General features: G+C 38.6%; 1 protein-coding gene across 9 annotated transcripts in view; it reads right to left on the bottom strand.

The window, feature by feature from the left end:
• Positions 1–23,664, bottom strand: part of KCNH1 (potassium voltage-gated channel subfamily H member 1) — a 610,670-nt gene that overhangs the window by 323,212 nt on the left and 263,794 nt on the right. The gene's annotated exons all lie outside the window — the stretch shown is intronic.

Here is a 23,664-nt window from a genome sequence, read left to right on the forward strand (position 1 = left end):
TTTGGTGAAGCAATATGGGTTAAGTGACTTATCCATAGTTACACAGCTAATAAGAACCAAGTATCTGAGGCTATGTTTGAACTCAGGTCCTCCTAATTCCAGGGTTGATGTTCTAACCATTGTACAATTTACCTGCTATCCTCCATAAAATATTTCCTGCTCCTTCTCAAACCATTTATTATGACTTCTTTACTTGGATGTCACAGAATACTTTGTTTCATACCATTCTAATATATTTTCATATAATTTTCTGCATTCTTTTTACCAGTATTTGTGTCTTTTTTAACATCAGACAGTAAACTCCAGAATCAATCATTAAACAATTTTAAGCATCTACCATGTGCCAGGCACAAATGCTAAACACTGGAAAGATAAAAAAAGAGGCAAAAAGCATGGCCTCATGATGCTTGCAACATGCAAACATATATACAAAGCAAGCCAAATAGAGGGTAAATAGGAAATAATTAAACAAAAGAAGGCAGGAATTAAGAATTATTCATTTTCTTAGAATTAAGAGAGGTTGAGCCAAGGTCTCAGCTGGTGCTTATTCAAAATTTGTTGAATGCATACACTTGACATAAAACTCTGATGTTACACTGACATAACCACTAACTGTATGACATGGCTGAAGACAAGGAATGTGATAGCCCTGTTCCCCCTGGGGACCAGGAAGATTGCTCTTCAGTGTGCAGCTGAAGTCATTGTTTGCAGAATGTGCTATACTTTGCACTTCTGTTCTTTAGACTCCTCTATAGCGGAAACCTCAGCTTTAAAAAACTTTCTCTTTCCTTCCCTGCTGTTTGCCAGGCCTCTGCTTCCCCCTGTGGTTTCCCAGCAAGCCACTGTCACACCATATGGTTCATAGCTGCGCTGCAGGGTATCATTAAAATGTTGCAATCTCTTCACCTGACTGGCCAGAAAGGATGCCCCAAATGAGGCCTTCTTTCTGGATTCACACAAATAATATATACAATATTATATACAATATATACAAATGTATACAAAATATACAATATGCACACAATATATACAAATATGAATTATATATGTAAACATATTGCTATTTCTATATGTATGCATGTATACATACATTGTGTGTTTATAAGTATGTATGTACATGCATGTATTTAGGACAAAGATAAGAACCTTTAACTAGAGTTGTTGAGTAGGCTTACCATTCACCATACATGTGATGAATCAGAAACCTATGTGTAGGGAATGATGAAGGGTTAATGCTATTGTATTATTATGTCAGATTTTCCTGCTTCCTCCTCCAGGATATCAACAAGCAGATGGGCTTTCCATAATACTGACTTGGCTGGGATCTTCCACAGCCAAACCCAGCATGAGGCACATGAGGCGTTGCCCCCCGGTACTGATATGAGATAAGGGTATCCTTCCTCCCCACAGCAACTACTGTCCCTTAGTTATGATCTTCTGCTGACCACCATGCAGCAGAACTATTCCTTGAGCTGTCACACTCAGGGACCTATCACCATGGCACCTCTCTACTGACATCTATTTTTATACCCCCCAACAACCCAATGAGGAATCCCTGAAGGGTTGATTATTCCCTTTGCTGGAGCAACAGTACCTATCCTCAAAATGTCCCTTGAATCTCCATCCCCTTCCCATCCCAAATGATCACCTACATTTTCCCCTGCTTTTAACTTTTTTTAATCATGTAAACAGTTCTTCATTTCAGCTCTGGTGCTCTCCTCTGAACCTCCCGTGTGACAGCCACTGACCAGTGGGGGGAGGGGAGGGTCACAATGCATGGCTAGCCATAAGGCTAGACTGAAGAAGTTCCCATTGGATTTATTTAAAAACTTATGGAAACATGACAGAAAGCTTCCTCTTTTACATTCCACATGTAAAAAGGATTATTTGATGTTCTCTGAAGGCTTATTAGTACCCAGAGAATGCATGGTTGGGGAAGGAAAAAAAAACAACAAAAAAGCATCACTCTTTCAGAAGTTTACAAGCCTTTCTTCACTTCCCTGTATGACATAGCACAAGGGAAAGGGATAGGAAATAGAGCTGGAAATTCACTGGCAGACAGAACTTTAACATCAGGGCAAGCTGGCACCTTCTGTCTAAGTTATAGACTTAGAGAGTTGCCTGAGCCTGAAAAGGAAGATTTGAATTCAAATCCATTCTCAGACTCAGATAAGCTGAGTGACTCTAGGCAAGTCATTTAATCTTTAATTGAGTTTTCAACTATAAAATGGGGATAATAATAGCATCAGGTTGTTGTGAGGATCAAAGTCCCTATCACAGTTCCTGGTGATGAGGTAATAAGGAACCTCAAAATGATGAGGTAACATGAACCCAAATCATGAGGTAAATACCTAATAATGAGGTATATACCTCAATAGGATTAAGTGAGGTCTAGTGGCAGGATTCAGGGTACAGGGAGTCACATGGAGTCCCCTGCAACCCCCTTAGGATTCGGCGCAAGGATACAAAGTTAAATCAGGTCTAGTGGCGGCGAGAGTCCCCTGTAAATGAATTTACAGGCCGAAAACCTAGATGGGTAAAAAGATGTTTACTGCCGGATTTGGAAGCAAGGTTAAGGTCTGACTAGTAAAGGCATTGGATAGAGGAAGATACACGCCGAAAGCAGTGGCGGGGACAGAGAATCTCTGATGCAAACATCTTGGCTGGCATCTTTCAAATCTCTGACCAAAGATGATTCTAGCTTTGCTCTTTTTATCTGATTTTTTAAATAATGGGCGGAGCTCAGGTTAATTCCTGGAAAGCCAGATTTTTGGCGGGCTTTTCAGAGAAGGAAGAAACTGTTTTGGGGAAACCTGAGCAGATAATTGGGGTTTGGGTTATCCAAGCTAGCTCAGATCCGGGGAGGGGGCTGGCTATAAGCCCAAACTAGTTTGACCAGATCTTGTATCAAAGGGGGCTGAAAACCCAAACCAACTTGGGACTGGGTACAGCCCAAACTGGCTCAGATATGGATCTTTTCCCCTAGGAATATCTTGTCCCAAAGGTAGCTCAGAGAAGGATTCTTAAAGGGGCTATGCCCGCAACACTGGCACATAGCAGGTACTTAATAAATGCTTATTTCTTTCTCTTTCCTTCTCAGGACACATAGGTTTTAAGACTGGATCTCTACACTAAATCTTCTGTGCGACACAGCACAGAACAAACTAAAAGACCTTTTCTTTCTTAAAAACAAACAAAAACCTTCCATAAAATTAATAAGGGGGTTCTGCTCACTTACCCCACAGCCTACTATTCAGAAAGGGAATGGGCAAAGATTAGTTGCTTTGCAGGTAAGGACCCAGAGATCAACAAAGTAAGCACTAGGTGGATAGGAGAGTATAGGTTATTCTATCACTTTATCCTTTATCCAGGAGGTAAGCAGGGCTACCTAACAGGTGCCATTGTAGCCCTGATAGCATTTTACATGGAAGGCAGTGAGTCAAAGTCAGGATTAAAAAGGGTATCATTATCTCTATTCTTCTTGGTCTGTGATGCTTGATGTACCTGAACATTAAGCAGGTATTTAAAAGCCAGAGGCTGCCTTGTAAGAAATTCGGGAATGTCAGCAGGCAGCCACAATGTGCCAAGTACTTCCTTTGCTAATATGCATAATTAAGGGCATTAAGTTAAGAATGTGAGAACATTTAACTGGAGGATATTTAAATAATGAGATAACTACCTTTCTAAAAGACTTGCTTGGGAAGGGAAGCATTAATAGGACCTAAAAAAATGGGGTGGCCATACCAGACTGAACAGGTCAGATAGTGATGATGGCAGATCACTCTATGAAATTTTGATTTCTTTTTGATCCCTGGTGATTCCTGAAGTGTCCTTTTACCTTAGCCAGTTCATTTGGTGTCTCCATCTGGAGTTCTGGGGTGGTCTGTCACGAGTCTAGAAAATATGTAAGTGCCTAGAAAGGGGACAGGAGGGGATTGGTGGGAAAGGTCACTGAGAAAGTCTCTGAGCTTGTGACACATTAGCACCAATGTTAAATACTATTATTTCACAGGTCCTCTGTTAAAGTCTCTTCATTTTGGAGGTAACTCAGAATTCATGAAGAAGGCAAACTTTGGTAGGTCTTGCACCAAGCTAGAAGGACCCTGAATTCGGGTGGTCAGAGATCAGAAATTTAGAAACCACCAAGTCCAAGCCCTTTTTTTGGGAACGAAGTGTAGAGAGCTATCGTCTCTAGAAGCTGCCGGATCACTCTCTGGGAAGAGATCTGCTGTGTCTTCTACTCAAATCTCTCTGACAGATTCTTCTTCCTGTAACGAACCGTTGTCTCCAGGCAGTTGCTGTTAACTCTTGTCCAAAGAAGTGACTTCCCTTCCTGCAGAGAGCCCCGTCAAGCCTGATGCAATTCAAAGTCTTCTCCTCTGAATCCTGGCTCTGAATCTCCTCCAGCTCTTATCCTTCTCCAGGCCGATCTGCTCTGCGCCCAGTGCTGTCCTCTCTTTTATTCTCCCAGAGAATGGGCGTGGGATAATGCAAGGGCTTCTGGGAAGAACCACCTCAGCCAATGGGCTTGCTCCTTCTATCAAGTCAACCTGAGTTCTCACCTTGTAACTATCCAGACAACCTCAGTTCTCACTTAGTAATCCTAACATCTCCCCCTTTCTTTTGATTTAGAACATAGGACAGTCATGACCTTGAAACATAAATCCATCAATATGGGAAGTATTACAGATAATTACATAAATTACATAAGCACATAGTAACATAGTAACATAACACATGCTAGAATTTATAACATAATCATAATCAAATAATCATAAATTGAAAATTTATAAATGTCCATAAGTCCATTGTCCATTAGTCTCATCTTGTGTGAGGAAGTCCAATGATTCCTGCTGGTTTTAAAGTTCTTTAACAGTCTTCTTATTATCCATGCTCTTTCAGTGTCAGATGTTTCTTAGATCTTCTCCTTTATTTTGAGGTCTTTCTCTTTTTCTGTCTCTCTCTGGTGGACAAGGCGAATATGACTCGTTGGCACCCATCTGATTCCTTCTCCTGCTGAAGAAATACAAGCAAACCCTCTCTCCCAGGCAGTTAACCTATCTAATTACCTTCTATTTACCACTTTCTAAATCTCTTCTCATCATCTGGCAATTACATTGGAATTGTTTGCACTGGACACAGCCCTGTTGGTTTAAAAGGCCTGTATTCTCCCCAAGTGTAATCCATTTTTGCAATCTGATTGCCTTTTGGCTCACTTATTAGGTAATCCCTTTCTGCCATGTGATTGCTTTTCTGCTGGTTGATCAAATCAGAGTCCTGGCCTTCTAAAGGTTCTTTGGGTGTAACATCAGCTGCCATCATGCCCCAAGTCTTTTTTGCCTGGGGCCCTGGACCTGGGCCCCTCATCCCATTTCCCTGAATTATTCTACACTCTGATGCCCAATGGAGTCCTCTGTTGCATTTTGGACATGGGGTTTTAGGTCTTCTTTCACCCTGTCTTCTTACTGTATCTCCATACCTACACTGAGCTCTTAGATGTCCAATTTTTCCACATTGAAAACATCGCCGAGTTTCTCTAGAAGGCCCTTGCCAGGAGGGACCCTGTCTTTCCACATTCATCATTGTCTGAGTGTAAAAAGCATTTGTTCCCACTGTAGCACAGCGTCTTATGATCTCCTCTAAAGGAGCATCTTTGTCTAATCCCCATATAATTCTTTTGCAAATCTCATTGGCATTTTCCTTAGCCAGATGTCTGGTCATTATTTCTGTAGCTGCATTTTCTCCAATAGTTCTTTTGACAGCAGTTTGCAAACGTCCCACAAAATCTGCAAAAGGTTCATTGGGACCTTGCTGTATTTTAGTGAAAGCCTCTCCACGATCTTTCTGTCCAGGAAGGACACCCCAAGCTTTTATTGCAGCCTTAGCAATTTGTTCATATATTGTCATGGTATAATCAGTCTGTTCTGAATTCTCTCCATACTGACCTTCACCAGCTAAGTGCTCAAAAGTGAATTGTGTGTTAACTCCTATTTCCAAATTGCATCTGACTTGAATTTTACATAATTCATGAAATTCCGCAAGCCATAATAAATTTTCTCCAGGTTCCAGACATGTCCTTGCTATGGATTTCCAATCATTCGGGGTTAGGACTTCATAAGACAAACCATCTAGTAACATTTTAACATAAGCTGATGTAGCCCCATAAAGGGTACAACCTTTTTTCAAATCCTTAATTTTATTCAAATCTAAAGGTGCATATCTTCTCATTTTATGACCTACAGAATCAATATTTTCAATCACAGGATATGCATGTATAAAATCACTTATATCCTGTCCTTCTCTCTTAGCTTTAACCAATGCTTTTTCTAATCTTGTCATAGGCTTAGGCTGCTTCACAGGCAATTCTGTTTGTGTTTCTGCCTCTTCCTCTCCTCCTTCTTGCTCCACCCATGAAGGGTTAATTGAGGGAGGAGATGGGAGGTGCTCCTGTTGCTCAGAATTGTACTTAACTTCATTGTTATCTGATTCATCCTTTTCACCTAGTTTAGTTGACACTTCCCCATTTTGCTCCTTCATCTCTTCCTTTAGAATAACATTGTTTAAAGCCAATTGGATTACATTGTATATATGAATTGTATCTTTGGAAATTGAGTTTGGCCTGGAATTGTAGTGTTCACCTAATTGCTTTCCTACTAATTCCCATTCATCTGGATCCAATTCTTCTTCCAGAGAAAAAGAAGGACATATAACCTTCACAGTTCTTAAAAGTTCAGTAATCTCCTCTAAAATTATAATCAATCCTTGGCTTTTCATAACCTTGATGATGCTCTCTAAACATTTTCCTTGAACAGAAGGTGTTTGCCCCATTTCAGCTATAAGAGATTCCTGGTTTAGTCCTTAACAAGTTCCTTATTTATCTATTAGCACACTCACTTAATCTTTAACAAAGTTTCCTCGTTACTCACGGTTCTGGGTCAGAGAGACTGAGATCTGGATCGGAAGCTTTTCCACTGAAATCAGGACCGTGTCTGTCCCTGTTCGGGTGCCAGATTGCGAAGGTCTGGTCTAGCTCCTCTTGTCAGGATAAGCAAAAGTCCTTGCCCCACGTGTGGACGCCAATTGTAACGAGCTGTCGTCTCCAGAAGCTGCCGGATCACTCTCTGGGAAGAGATCTGCTGTGTCTTCTACTCAAATCTCTCTGACAGATTCTTCTTCCTGTAACGAACCGTTGTCTCCAGGCAGTTGCTGTTAACTCTTGTCCAAAGAAGTGACTTCCCTTCCTGCAGAGAGCCCCGTCAAGCCTGATGCAATTCAAAGTCTTCTCCTCTGAATCCTGGCTCTGAATCTCCTCCAGCTCTTATCCTTCTCCAGGCCGATCTGCTCTGCGCCCAGTGCTGTCCTCTCTTTTATTCTCCCAGAGAATGGGCGTGGGATAATGCAAGGGCTTCTGGGAAGAACCACCTCAGCCAATGGGCTTGCTCCTTCTATCAAGTCAACCTGAGTTCTCACCTTGTAACTATCCAGACAACCTCAGTTCTCACTTAGTAATCCTAACAACGAAGAAACAGAAATTAAGAGTTTTGGAAATGAAATCTGAATCTCTTTATCCACCATGGCTCATTATGAGTGATGGAAAGTCATCCCAATATTAGAGTAGGCAAGTGGGGGTGGGGGATGGGGGGTTCATTTATCATCAAGTGATAACATTTGTAGTGACAGCAGCTCAAACAGCTGTGTACTATCGAGGATATGATTATCCTAACGGTTCCCTTCAACTCATTCTTCATACTCCAAATAAGAGGTAATGTGGTACAATAGATGGGACACTGGACTTAAGACATAGGAAAACCAGGATTCAAACTTTAAATTTAAAGTGTTATATTAGCAAGAACTATTCTGTTAAGAGGTCTGATCTGAAATGTCTATTCCAAAGAAAGCTGGACAGTTCCCCATAATGGCAGTTAGCTAGAATTCATACCATTGATGTTCTTTCTCCACTTAAAAAAGATACAAATCATGAAATCCCCTTCAATTAACCTATAAGCACATACCCCCTGGCTAAAAACTGAGCTCTCTTTCCCTTCACTAGAGCCACCCACACCCTTAGCTATGGGACTCTCACCACTTGTCAGTAAACTCTAAAGACCAAGTGAGTTTTGTGTGAATAAGTTTCTCATCTCAGGAAAATGGGGGAGGGGGGAAGAAAGAAAGATAGAAGGTGCCTGTCTAACTTTGTCTTCAATTGTTTTCCATAAACATCTCCCCCATTAAAAATAACCATGAGACCTCAATTCTCCCTAGAATTAGACTTTATTGACACTCTTTCCTTTCTAATTTGGTTACAGGTAGCAATTGTATTAGGGTGTATTTGTAGTAGATGCTTAATTCCAGTTCAAATTCCTGGACCCTAAAAGTCACAGGTTCAGTTTTCAGCTCTGCTGGATGATGAAAGGTCATTAAGTAATCTTTTTAATTTGCCTTCTCCTCTTTTCCCACCCCTGCCACTCCATACCATCATCATTCTCTGTGCTTTGGGATTAGAAAGAGACATATTAGGAAGGAAAGGAAGGAAGTAGGAAAGGAAAGGAAGGGAGGAGAGAAAGGAAATTCCTGTATGGGGAAGAGAAAGGAAGGGAAGGGGAGGGAAAAGAAGGAAAGAAAAGAGGGGGAAGGAAAAGAAAGAGGGAGGGAAGGTGAGAGGGAGGATTTTCTGCCATAGACACACAATTTTTAAAAGTTTTGTGTCCCAGAAAAATCCAGCGATTTTTAGATGTTTCTTAGACTTTTCTTTGTAGCACACAAAAGGAAGCACAAAATCAGAGATATTCAGAGAGCAACATTCAAAACACTATTTCCTGTTATATTCTTCCACAATAATTCCTTGGGCTTAGACGCACTTTTATTTCAGATATCTTTCCTTTCTCTCACTCTTTATAACTAAGCTTTTGCCATGTTGAGTCTCCCTGCATAATGGTCTTGCTTCTATTTCCTCTCTACTCCTCTAACCCCCAATTAGTTCAGATCCATATCACTTCTTGGTCTGGCCTTCTCAGCCTCTTGCTCAAGTCTCTCCCTCTGCAATCCATTCTCTGCACATTTCCCCAATTAATATTCTGATCAGATCTCTCCTCTCAGAGCAAAAAGCTCTGGTAACACCACATTGTCTCTGGGAACAAATACAAATAGCTGTTTGTCATCTACATTAAACAGAGTAAATTTAACTTTCTCGCCTTCTTGCTCGCTTATCTCCCTCATGTACCTGTTGTCAACCCAAACTGCTCTGCACGGTGATCTTTCTTGTCCCTGTTCCTTTGCTTATGCTGTCCCTCACACTTGAACTGCCTTCACTCAACAAGTCTTTGTCCCCCCACTCTATTTGTTAAGGTCCTGGACACTAGCCAAGACCACTCAGTTCCTAAATGTGATCAATGCTCAATGTAATTAAACACCTAGGACTCCTGGGAGGGACTTAAACCCAAGAACAACTGTTAGAAAACTGGTATATTCATATGCATTCTCAGCCTTGAGACTCTCTTTTCTGAGATTTCCCTAATGAATAATCCCACCTGCCTAAAATTGTTCCTTTATTTTGTCCTACCCTCCTCCTCACCATCTTCATTCCCACACACACCCCAATTTATACATTTGGTTTTTTTTTTCATTTCATACCATATTAATTTATACTTGCTTATTACTTTGCTTGGGGAGAATTCCTGTGCTTTTTTCAGTTTTTTCCTATTTCTGTTTAAACTCACAATCTCACGTTCTCAAAGTGCTATATACATGTGAACTACTATTCAGGGAAAGATTACTCCTCATCAATACCCTACCAAACTTCCAATATACCCTAAAAGAATTTCCCTTAGATAAAAACCAAAGTGAGCACTGCGCCATCCATACTTTCTGGGGCTGAAGTAACAGAATTAAATTTGCTATGAACTATTTTTCTCTGTTTCTTAAAATTAAAACCTCTCTTTCCCATTCTTTCCTCTCCTATCTTTTCTTCTGATCTTTTTACTCTCTGTTGTGTAAATTTTTTAATTAGTGTAATGGAAATCTGTAATACAGTGGATAAAGTGCTGGACTTAGAACTGGGCTGGGTTCAAAGCCCTCCTCAAACATTTACTATCTGTGGGACCCTAAAGTCCCTGTGCCATTTTTGGCATTTCTTCTACTATTACTCCATTTCCTCATCTGAAAAATGAGAAAAACTTACTCAGTGACTTACAAGATCTTTTCTTGCTTTAAGTTCATGATCCTATGATGCTATAATCTGACTTCCATTAGTACAGCTCTCAGCCTATCCATACACTGTCATCCTTTATGATTCGTAACTGTTGCTCCAGACCTTTCACAAAGTATCTAATCAATGTTCTGGGAGCCTTGGGTGATTATTCTGGCATCTATGAATTTGTCTTTTAAAAATATTTATTTTATAACTATTTCAATATTATTGGTTTCCTTTATAATCCTCTATTTTTTATTTTATGAAAATGTTTTTCTGAGGATGAGTTCATAGATGTCAGCAGACTGCCCTAAGAATTCATTACACACACACACACACACACACACACACACACACAAACCCTGTATAGGTATTTTTATATTGTGGGAGTACTTCTGGAAGGCTTCAGTCTCTCTATTGTTCTACATTCTCACTACATTGGAAAAGCCACTCCATTTTCCAATATATAGCTCTTCAACAATTTACATAAGGTATTATTGGAAATATGATGTAGCTCACTTATGCCTATTACATGTCACTCCATTGTCCTTGGGGTCATGGTTTCCGGAAGACTATAAATAGTTTCCCAAGATTCACAACCACAAAGCACTATGGGGGAATATCAGTTTAAAAAATGAGTCTTCAATTCAATGAAGTTAGGGCTCATTAAAGAGCATTACACATTTAACTGGACCTCTGGAGCCATGGACTGAAGCAGTGAAAAGGGAAAAAAGTCCTTCCCCAGTTTTCCCTTTCTTTTATCCTAGCTCTAAGAAATACTCTAAGGGGATTTAAGGGGAAAGAGAAAGTGAAAATAATTGAAATAATTTGACTGGTTCTATTTTAGTTGTCCTTCTTACAGTTTTAACTACAGATTGGTAATTCCTATCAAATGTGAGATTTCAAGTGATGGCAACCTTGGAGTAAGAAATGCAAGTGAGATATTGCAGCCACTGATCCAGCAGGTCCAGAAAACCTGAGGAATCAGGGTGCCTGAGATTCGAGTGCAAGGGAGGTTTTGGACTTGGACCTGGAACTGGGTGCTATAGGAAATGAGTTAAGCTTTGACATTAATCTCTTTCCCCTTCTCAGAGACTGAAGTAATGCAAAAGAAGGAGGATTATGCTCTGGTATGTTGAGGGAATACATTTGAAATAAAGATTTCTTTGTAAAATCTGATCTGTTAGTGACTATATGGAACTAGGGAGCAAGGCAACCCCCTACACTTGAGGGAACTTGAGGGAACTTGAGGAACACCATTAGTACAGCTGCAGCCATTTGCAGATTAGACATTCCTGAACCCTCAAGGATACCTGAGAACCTTTAAGGAGGTGACATGTTACCTATCTGGCTTTCAGACAATGGGGATCAGGATAGTCATTGTTATACACAATTCTCTCAGAACAATCCAGCCAACTTCTTTCCTCCTATTAAATTCTGTGACCAATTCAAGTCTATTTCATACTGAATGCGACTGCCATATTGTGAGTTGTCACTCGCTCTACAATCAGAATATTTGATTATTTTACACATAAGAAATTATTTCCATGTTAAAACTCACGATATAAATTATTTATTGAGTTTTTAAAATCTAACATTCTAAGCACTTCTTAGCTTTATACAGGAAAGAGATTGAAGTTTGTTTCCTAGCAAACATAAGGATTCAACTACTACAACTACCACAGATTCTAGGACTATCTAGTCTTTGGGTCCTTCAAGTCCTTAGACTTTCTCTCCCTTTCTTCTGTGATTTATTTGAGCTTTCATGGTTCACTGGCTCCTTCCTCAGAGAGAAAGCTCAGAAAAGGCAAGTATTTTCAAATACCTTCCAGGACTGTTTCATAAACCTTAAAGCTTTACAGAAATGTGAATTGGTAGTAGCACACTCAAGTAGTTTCCAAATAGCAAAATTTTTTAATGTTTTGGGTTTTTTTTTGTTTCTTTGTGTATCTGGTTTTACCAGCCCCATACATTTTCACTAGCTATCATCAGTGATTGGGGTTCTCCCTCTTCATCTCTACCTCCTGATTTCCCTGACTTTCTTCAAATCCCAGCTAAAATCTAGTCTTCTCTAGGAAGCATTCCTTGATCTCCCTTATTGCTAGTGCTTTCCCTCTGCTAATTATCTCACCTTTATATACCTTACCTGTATGTAGTTGTATTCATGTTGTTTCCCCATTAGACTGCAAACTCCTCGAGAGTAAAGACTAAGAGCTTTTGCCTTTCTTTGTATTTCTAGCACTCAGCACATTATCTGGCACATTGTAGGGGCTTAATAATTAGTTGCTGATTTGACTAAAGTTATAGGCATATAATATTGAGTGGCTTATCCTATCCAATCCAAAACAAAAACTTGGGGATGGAGGATTCTCATTCACTGGCCGCTGCCTTGCTACACAGAGCCCATCCTCTTTGTTATCTATCCTAGTATAAGGTGATCTGTAGAGCAGAGGAAAGACATTTTAGACTTCAAGGATGGAGAGTGGTATGCTTTTCTTAAAGCATCTATTTAGATGCTGCAGTTTTGCTCAGGTAATAGTATCATTGCTCAGATGGTCCTAGAGTTAGTAAAGAAGGGGGACAGAGATTAGGAGTTTGCACAATAGTAAGATGACCAATCCACTGTACTGAGGTGATACTCAGGTATCCGAGGTGTACTGAGGGGACATGGCTGAAGGAAAGAATCATATGATTTCCTAAAGAAAGGGCAGACTTCCCCAGATTAGAAAAGGAGCAAGTCAAAGTTTCCATGATGATGAATATAGATGCTTAGCCCCTGAATTTCTAACCCAGGAGAGATAAGGAAAGCGCATCTTTTCAAACAACAATGGAAATAACTATACTTTCATCATGCACACATCTTTTCATTACTCCTATCTAGCCACGTTGCCAGTTTTACCCAAAGACTAGATAGTCCTAGAGACTGATAGTTTACAGAGAGTAGGGTAATGGTAGTAGTTGATCTCAGCATCATCAATAGTAACTAACTACATGAGACCATAGAATCATAGAGTTAAAAGATAGAAGTGGTCTTATTAGACACCTAGTTCAACCTCCTCTTTATATAGAAAGTGAAGTGACAACTAAGATCACACAACTTGTACATGTCAATACTAGGATTTGAATACACATCCTGCCTGCCTCAGTTTCCTCACTTTTGTCTGTTTCAGAGTTCTAATTCTTAATGACTGTGGATACATAAGAATAAGCCAAAGCAACCAAACCCCCATTCTCCATATTCTCCAGAGTCCTTTCCAACTTCCATTCCAACTTTTTTGGTTTTTTGCTTCGAAAGACTTCTTATCTTCCCACCCACTCTTCCACCTGCCTGTCTCCACTGCCAAATACAGACATCCAAGCTACTGGTACCTTGGTATCTGTCTATATGGACCTATCCCCTTTTCCTGATTTAGAGAATTGTTCTTTCTTTCATACCAGGGTCATTATACCCTTTCACTTCTTCTTGACCCCAAAGAATCCAAGTGAAAAACAGGACTATCCACCCAAGTGGAAATTCTGCTACATGCAGAACAACAGCAATTTTACAAGGATGCTTCCATTTTCTTAAACACATACAAACCCCCACAACTCTCTGATTTTGTTTCTGCTACCAAGTTTCTTTGCCAGCCTCTCTCTGTGACAGCAGGGCTTTATCACCACACAGCTATGATTCAGAGGCAGACCTCTGGATGCTTCAAGCTAAAATTATTCTCACATACAAACGGAGAACAATAATGGGAAGAAGTGAAAATGGAAACATTTTGCAAGTGGCTGCCTGGGGATAATTTATGGAATTGGCCTTGACAGTCTAGTTTCTCCAGCATCTGCATTGTGAGAGTTTGGACACTCCTAGAGACACAGAGAAAGATAGGCAAGACAAAGTCCTCCATGGAATTTACATATAGTAGGGAAGTAAATGGAGTCAAATAATTATACATTCAGTGGAAGTAGAAAGAGATTTAAACAGAGGAAAGTTTGATTTTATCCCAATTCTCATTTTTATCAATACCACCAAACATGCCTACTATCATTATGTGTACAAATCTATAACCAAGAAAGTTCAGGAAAGAAGAGGGAATAATTCCGTGATGTACTGGAAAGAACACTGGATTCTACTAATCAATCAACAACCATTTAAAAATAAAATGGTCACTGGCCTCAAAGAGCTTGCATTTTATAAGAGTAGATAGTACGGTATTTTTTTGGTATAGGTATTTTTTGATAGGCATATACAAAGTAGACTTAAAAGATTAAAGAGGTAATTTGGGGGAGAAAAACTAGCAGCTCTGGGGATTAGGAAAGGATTCATGGAGAAGGAAGTATTTGAGTTCGGATCAAAAGCAGCCAGCATTAAATTCCACACTCTGGGCAGCATGCTGCACAGAAGATGAAAGAACATACCTATGTTTCTGCATGGGGAAAAACCAGTTTTTTAATTCAAAATACATTTTTGTTCATAGGATTTAGTACTAGAGAGGACCTGGCTCAAACCTTTAAAAAGATACATGAGGAAATAAACAAGAAAAGCAGTTTGCCCAAAATCACACAAGTGATTATACTACACTACAAGAGAGCAATGTGACCTTAGGTCTTCTTGACTTATAGTCTGGAATTCTTGTATGCTGCCTCTGGGGAGACATCTGGACTCTGGCCATTTCTTCTTATATCTAACAGTCATTATGGAATGCTCAGTCAGTTTAAAGATACAGCATCCTGTAAAGATACAGACATCCTGAAGAGAACTTTCCTCTACTCAGGACTGACTGGTATGAATGAGAAATTACCCCCAAGATCTCAGCATCATCGACAATAACTAATTACATGAGACCATAGAATCGTAGAACTTAGAGGTAGAAGTGATTTTATTAGATATCTAGTTCAATCTCCTTTTTATATAAGAGTAAATAGAGGCATAGAAAGGTGAAGTTATAACTAAGATCACACAACTTGTACATGTCAGTACTAGGATTTGTACACACATCCCTGTCTGCCTCAGTTTCCTCATTTGTAAAATGATCTGGAGAAGGAAATGGCAAACCACTCTAGTACCTTTGCCAAGGAAGTCCCAAAGAGGGTCATGACAAGTTGGACATGACTGGAAAATGACTGAACCACAACAACCACTTCTGCCCCCAGATCCAATGTCTCTCCACTGTCCTGCCTAAAGCATCAAAGTTATCTTAGAAGTAAAAATTAAGTCTCCTTCCCCTATGAATTTTATACATGGAAACCAGCTGATTTAAAATCTAAGAGGTTTTAAGAGGGTTTTTTTAAAAATCAGCAAGGTCCCTCATTACAATTCGTGGTGTGCAATGGATAAATGAAGCTTGTTACCTGAGGCAATTGCCCTACGGAGGGACTGAGATCTGAAGTGGTTAGGAGCCACAAGTCACAGCATGGGATCTCAACAGGCTCTCAGATCAGACCCTTTCTTCTTTGGCTCTTTTTCCCTAAGTGGAAAGCAGAGAAAGCTGGATAATTTTCCCCAGATCTAGATCTCCAATAGGAGAGAGCTCTGAAACCTCCTTTTACTCAGGTATATGTTACTAATTGTGACAAAAGTTTTGGTTTCTTTTCCACCTTTCTCTGCCTTTAGATTTCTTTTGCCATCACTTTTTCAGAAACTGAGTGTCTGGCCTCCGGAATCCCCAATCTGTCCTTTATACAACAGGATACAGGCACAAAAAGGGTTAAGCTGGTTGCTTTTTCCCCTACAGAGACCAGCTGTAGATTTAAAGTGGGCAAAGACAAAAAATAGGAAAGCATAGCATCATGACTGGCAGCAACAAGCCAGAAGCTGTGGGAGTTTGGGAGCACACTGAGGTAAGCTGCCACAAAAGCCCAGAATAGGGAAAAGTAAAAGTACCCCCCTCTTGAGCATACCCACAAATCACTGCTGATCAACTCCTTACCAAGTGTCTTGCTACCTAATGCTTGATTGATCTAAGGTTCCTCAAGAGATATATACAAATGAATTTTCTTCCAGTTTTTCATAAAATTCCCTGTTAATACTTGTGTTTTTACTTTCAAGAACTTTCTACCTGAAGTCTCTCCATTCCCCTATTCTCTCCTACTCCACACTGTATGTCACTGTTAAGTTAACCTTAAAACAACTTTTTTACCTTAATCCCAATATCATAGATTTGCTAGTTAATTTACTATTGCTCAAGTATATCTTGTACTTTTACCAATGTCCTGAATGAAGCATACTTGTATAGAAAGCTAAATTAAAAAATCACAACTTGAGACAATTTTGTCTCCCCACACACACACAAGAAAAAATCTTGATAGACAAACTAGAGAGATGGGACAACCCAAATGATAAAAAATCAGCTATAAGAGTGAAGGATGGGAGAAATATAGACATGTTTAATAGGAGTAGCAGTAGTAATAGTAGTAATAATAGTAGGAGCAATAGGAGAAGAAGGAGAGGTGGTGGTGGTGCTGGTAGTAGAAGAAATAGAAATAACTGCAGCAGCAGCAACAGAACTTAGCAATTTAAAAAAATTCACCTCAGCCTTGGGAGAAAGGAACTACTGTTAACCTCATTTTTATAGAATAGTAAGCAAAGGCAATAGAAATTATCTCTGTCTCAGTTTTCTCATCTGTAAAGTGAGTACCAGCTTTCCAAGGTTGTTGTGATTATAAAATTAAATGGTATTTGTGAAGTAATTTGCAAACTTTAAAATGCTATTTTTATTATCAGTATCTTTATGACCCAAAGTCATGCAGCTATAAAGTGTTAGGGGCAAAATTTGAATTCAGATATTCCTAGCTCCAGGTTTAGAACTCTATCTACTATATTACCAAACTGCTCTATCATAGAATATAAAACTAAAATCAATGAGTAGAAATTGTAGAGAGACAGATAAAGTAGATATTTGGAACAAACTCTTAAAAATCAAAGTTGTCCAAACATGGAATAGAAAGAAGACTAGTGATCTTTCACTGTTATCTCCTTTCCAATGTTATCAAATTTTCAAATGTTTTTGACTGAAGTTTTAAATTAGTGCTGTTTAACAAATGATACCCAGGGATTTCTGGTTAATCTTAGTGAGAGATGAAGTATTTCTTGAAAGTACTGGATTTAAAGAAATTAAGTTTAGGTTCTAATCTTGATTCTTCCACAAACTTTCCTGATCCCCCTAGGAAGTCTTTTCAGATGTGTTTCTTCGTGGACCAAAAAAAAAAAAAAAAAAAAAAAAAAAAAAAAAAAAAAAAGGCTAATGGAAATCCAGAGATGGAAAGGACCTTAAAACATTCCTTTAATTGAAGCATGAATCCTTTTCATGAAAAATTAGTCATCCAGATTCTTCTAGATAAACTACTACCTTTCCAAGGTAGACTAACTTTTTTGCAATTCAAATTTTTAAAAAGTAACATTAATAATATTATTCCTTTTGTAGAACTGGAATCTACCTCTCCACATGAATTTTTATCCAACAATTTAATCCGTTGCTTTTAGTTTTGCCTTCTGGAGAATCGAATCCCTTTTCTACATGGCAATTCTATAAATACATGAAGGCAACTATGATGACTTTCCCTTAGAGGGCTTAGTCTTCTCCTTGCCATGTCACTATTTCTAGGTTCTTCAATCTATCCTTGTATCTCACAGCTTCAAGGCATATGACCATACTGAAGGCTCTTCTCCAAACATGCTCCAGCCTGGGAATGGTCTTCCCTAAAATTTGGCTCCTAGAATGTTTTTGTAGGCAGTTGGCAAGAAACAGAGAAGGGAAGCAGAAGAAGCTTTGCTTATCCTACTAAATAACTGTTCCCAATTCTGGGCAGCTTCAGACTCTCACACTATAAGTCAAGCCAATGAATATTTATGAAGCACCTAAGATGTGTCCAGAATTTCCAAAGGACATCTTCACAGCCTCTAGGGAACCCATGTCCTACAGTAAGGGGAGAAAAACTGTCTTATTTTGCTAGCAGCTAGGGGGATAGGTGGTGTGGTAGACCAAAAGCTGAGACTAGAGTCAAGAAGACCTGAATTCAAATCTTACTTCAGATATTTACCAACTGTGTGATCCTCAGCAAGTCACTTAAACTATCTTCCTCAGTTCCCTCAACTGTATAATGGAAATAATAGTCACATCTATTTTTCTCAGGGTTTTTGTGATGATCAAATTAGATGATACTTATAGAGTGCTTAACACAGTGTCTGGCACATAGTCAATGTTTAATAAATATTTCTTTTTTTTCTTCTCTTGTATCTCACTTCATTTTTTTGGGATGCAGCACACAGAAGACACCTGATCACTGTTAAAACTTCTGCTTTGGGATCAGGGGTTTCTGCTGTTGGCATCCTACTTTCTGTGATCCCATTCACAAAAGAGACACAAAACCTCTCCTTGCCTACTGGCGCCATGCTACAATTACAATACCCAGTGGTGTGTTTTGCCTTTCTTAATCACCTACTGAGAATAATAGCACCAGGTTCTGGTGATACTGAAACAAGATGATTTATACAAAGATCTCTGTGAAACTGTGAATGTCAGCTCTTGAGCTGTACTGCTGCCTTCTCCAAAAGAGTCAATAAATGAAGAGGAGGCTAAGTTGTCTCTATCTAGCAGAGTTCAGACAATGAGAGTGCAAAGGCAAACTTCAGGCAAGGCTATGTCTGAGTGAGAGGGAGGTCTAGATACCTGGGATGAAATTCACTTAAGTTTTCAGGTCTGAATCTATTGTGACTCAAAGCAGAATGCAGGAACCCAGCAGTTCTGATCCCAGTGTCTGGCAAAGTTTCCTTGAAGGAAGAGGACCAAGTAAATCCAGGATTCTGAATAAATGGAATCATGAAAACAAATGGTAAGTTCTCTGTACCTCTTAGAACCTTAAGGAAGTAAAAACTGGAGTGCCTTGGTGCATTCAGACAAGCATTGCTCCAGCTGCCTGAATGTGAGAGTCTGTATCACTGACAAGAGATTGGCTTGTCATTGTCACAAGAGGCTCAGTATTGAGTCTATCATGCTGAATGATTTGAATGGTCTTTATTTGCATTGAGGGGTCTTAGATTGCCTTTCTGTAGAAAGAGCTAGACAAAATCAGAGGTTCCAACCTATCTTTGTATCATAGAGTTCTTTGGTAGTCTGGTGAAACTCACAAACCCCTTTATAAATGCATAAAATAACAGAAGTACAAAGGAAATCAATTATATTAAAATACTGTTACCAAAATTTTGATGATTACAAGTTTACAAATTCCCTGAAATCTCTCCATAGTCACCAGAGTTAAGAACCCGACCAACTGATTTCTAAGTTTCCTTCTAGTTTTAACATTCTGCAATTTTAATCGATCAGCCAGTCAGTGAGCAGCACGGAGGCAGGCAAAAATTCCTAAGCCTAAAGGAACATATGAATTACTTATCATCATGAGAAAAATCTGGAGATTATGATTGTTAAAATGTTTATCATGTCTGTGTAAGTTATATTTCCTTAAGATGTTAAATTCCATAAAGGAAGGGACCTTGTCTTATCTCAACTTTATATCCCCTCATTTCAGTGCTTAGCATAAAGCCCTAAAAAAGTATAGGCATTTAAACTTTTGTTCCATTGAATTGAAGCAGTATAATATACTATAAAATGAACTGAACTTGAACTAAAACAAATTGGATCTATATATTCTCTGAATAAACATTGGAATCCTGGGTATATCGTTTGTGATCATGGATGAGTCACCTATCTTCTCTGAAACCCAAACTACCTTCTTTGTGAAATAAATTTATGTTACAGTAATTGAGTTGGCTATCTCTGAGGCTTATAAAGATTTAATGAATATATTCCTGTAAAATACATTATAAGCCTTAAAGAAACATATACACATATATACATATATGTATACAATACACATTTATGTATATATATATGTATATATATATACACACATATACACACACACATCATATATCCATGTGTATATATTATATGTTTATGTGTAGCCAGAATGGTACTCCTACTAGAATTCTCCTTCCTGGATTTAAGAAATTACTCCACTGTCAAAAAAGAGTTTTCTCATTATTCATTCAACAAGTAGTTATGGAACAATTATTACATATCCAGAACTATGCTGTTCAGAAGTCTGTGGGAGTCAGAGGACATGTAAAGTATGAGATCCACCATGCAAGAAGTAGTATATACACATGAAACAGCCAAATAATTCCAAGACAGGAAGTACATAATTAATCTACATTTGGTTAGAAGTCAACTAAGGAATATAATCATCAATTTCTATGATCCACCATGATACCTTATTTTTTTCTTTTATTTTTTTAACCTAGATTTACCCAGGATCACATAACTAGTAGGTGTCTGAGACTACATTGAACTTAGGTCCTCCTGGTTTCAGGTCTAGAGCTCTATCCACTGCACCTGTGACACTTCATGTTAACCATTAAATCATTATCTCAGTAACCAAATATTTTACCATAACTGAGAACAAGGAGCAAAGCTGGATACCTCTGCTTTCTCCTGCCCTCTCTGTTTCTCTACATCCCTTGTAGAAGCAAGTAAGAAACACTGAAACAAATAAAAGCCAGACTTCACACTCTAAGAGAAGCAGTAAAAGGCTTCAGAAATCTATATCCTGAATGGTGATTATCCATTAATGAGACAAGAAGGAGTACAAAAACCATTTCCCCACAATATGTAAAGTAAAAATTGGGGAAAAGGAAGAGTTATTCCTCAACCTAAACTTTATAAGACTTTGAATCTATTTATATAATTTTGTGAGTGATAATTAGTTCTGTGAATCAATGTTACCTAAGAAGGTGGTAGTAGAATTCACTTTGCATAATTCAACTCATGCCAAATGTCATAAGGGAGCAAAATCTAATCTAAAACTGCAAGTCACAATCTTTAAAATAACTCCTGTGCTTTTTTACCTTTGATCATTGTTTCCTATACCTATCCTATAATCCTATATCCTTTCCTTCCTCCCTATTTTCCTTTCTTCCTTTCACAAAGATTGTCCAAAATTCCTCTGAATCTGTCCATTTTGTCATTTCTTATGGAATAATAATATCCCATTAAATTCATATTTCAAAATTTGTTTAGCTATAATAGCCAAGCACATTCCTGGTTTTCACTCTTTAACTACACTAAACATATCTCTTTTTATACATATAGGTCCTTTTCTTCTTGATTTTTTCTAAGTATAGCATGCCTAGAATTTCCACTAATCCTTTCTTTGTCTGCTGAGTTCCTACTCATCCTTTAATTTACAGCTCTAATAGTATCTTCTTTGTGAAGTCTTTAGTTGATCATAATCTTTTCTGGTTCACACATAGTAAGCCAGAAAAGATTTCTGGGAAAACAAGAGTCTTAAATCCACAACACTTTCTTTGTTCTCTGTAATATAATCATCAGTTAATATTATAGATTATAATTAACTATGCATACTTGCTATCATCCTCCTAGATCAGAAGCTCCATAAGGTTACAACTAAATCTTATCAAAATCTCTCTTTCTCCCTTTGCTTATTACAACTTTGGTACACCAAGAATTGGGAATAAAATTGTATTGTTAATAGTTTTTTTTAGGGCATTGTTGGATCTAGTTATGTTTTTTAGTAAAGATAGTATACTATGAAAACAAAAAGTTAACTCCTCTCCACTAGAGAGATAAATGTAGCACTCCCAAAATATTAATGTTTTGAGAAAACTTTAATGAAGGCATATTGTAGGAAGCACTCTCCTATTTACATGGCTGGACATTTTTTCTGAACTTAAGGCAATCCTAACAAAAGCTGACAATCACTGAGACAATCCAAAGCACATTGTAGGCACTACATCAAGGCATATTGAACTTGTTGAGACATTATACCAAAGTTGGCAATGTTTCAGGAAGGATGGCAATAGTGTATCTTTGAGGAAGCTTTTTCTAGGGAACATCTACATGAACAGTTACAAAAAATCTACATTTTAAACACTCTTATATCCTAATAGGATATGTAAAACACACCAACAATTAACATTGGAATCTCCCTTTTTAAACAACTCTATAACCATTTCTACATTTGTCTAATTCTAGGAGAGATGAAAAAGAAGAAAGGCAGTTACTAAGAAATGTTATCAACTAAATGACTGATACATGACAGGATATATCCCTGTTTGTATCAGATTGTTTGGGGGGAAACCAAATCTTTAAATCTATACACAGGTTATCAGTACAGATCCACTTGCTCTCCCCAATCTTTGATGCTTCCACATTTCTCTTCTCTTCAGCCTAAGAGAATTGCTGAGAATTAGAAAGCCTCCTTGTATTAACTATTAACTGAAGGGACATGCTTGTGAGAAACTGGGACTTCATTTGTAAAATAATCTCGATATAGCAGCACTTAATGGGCCTAATCAAGCATTTTTTTTTCTTCCCAACACTTCCCTGACTAGCTCTTACTCATTGACATATTTCTCAATTTTAAATAATGATATATCAATCAATGGGCCTGATTGTTCTCTTCTATTAGAGAATAGTGATTGTCCCTTAACGAGTGGGACTCCTTCTATTCCATGCTCTGAACCTCTGTAAGAATAAAGAAAATGTTGTGAGGACTGCCTCATAAACAGGTGCTATTAAGCCAGAAATCGTTTCTGAAGAACAAGGGTCTTAAATCCTTTTTATGCAACATGAGAAAACACCTCCGAGTTCTAATTAAGTCGAACCAATTAGCCACCCACAGATGCTTAGTGCTGCTTCCCATGGTCAGGCAATCAACTCTATTAAGACCCGTTTTGAAATAAGGAGTAAACTCAAAAGCATCTCTGGCACAGGCTTCCCACAAATCAATTACCCCTTTAGACATTTTCTGTAAATACTCTAAAGCCAATGCTGCTTCAGCTTCTCCAGTGAAGGGCTTTAGGACTGAGCCTGCTATAAAAAGCTCATCGTTAGACTCTGCTGAGGAGAAGGCTGCAAACAGGAGGTGAAAGGAGACATAAGGGAGAATTGGGGTGGGGGTATAGTAAAATCCACACACTGCCTATTATAGGATCTGAATGGGTATAGCTTGCTAGGTTTCCTTATGCAAACACTGAGTCCAAAATTTCCATGAAGTGCAGCTGTTGCAGTCCAGTTTTTCTCTGGTTGACTGAGCTATTTACTAGCAAGTCCCCCTTTGAGAATAATGAACCAAATGGAATGTCTTTATGGCTACAGAGCCTCTATTTTCCAAAGGTTTTCATCAAAGTACTTTCCACATCCACACTCTAATGGAGTAGTTCTTTTCTAGTCCGCAGTGGAGTCACATCAAGATCCCAGAAACCATGTTGACTGATTAGATCCATTAAGTGCTGCTATATCGAGATTATTTTACAAATGAAGTCCCAGTCTCTCAGATGCATGACCCTTCCCAAAAGAAGTCATTTCCACTCTTCACAAGCCTCCTTCCAGCCAAAATTCAATCACCAGAAATGTTTGTTACCCTCTGTGGGGTGATGGTGATCATGATGTAAAGAACAACAGCTGGACCATTAATTA

This window comes from Sminthopsis crassicaudata, chromosome 4 (assembly GCF_048593235.1).
Source record: "Sminthopsis crassicaudata isolate SCR6 chromosome 4, ASM4859323v1, whole genome shotgun sequence".
Lineage (NCBI taxonomy): Eukaryota > Metazoa > Chordata > Mammalia > Dasyuromorphia > Dasyuridae > Sminthopsis > Sminthopsis crassicaudata.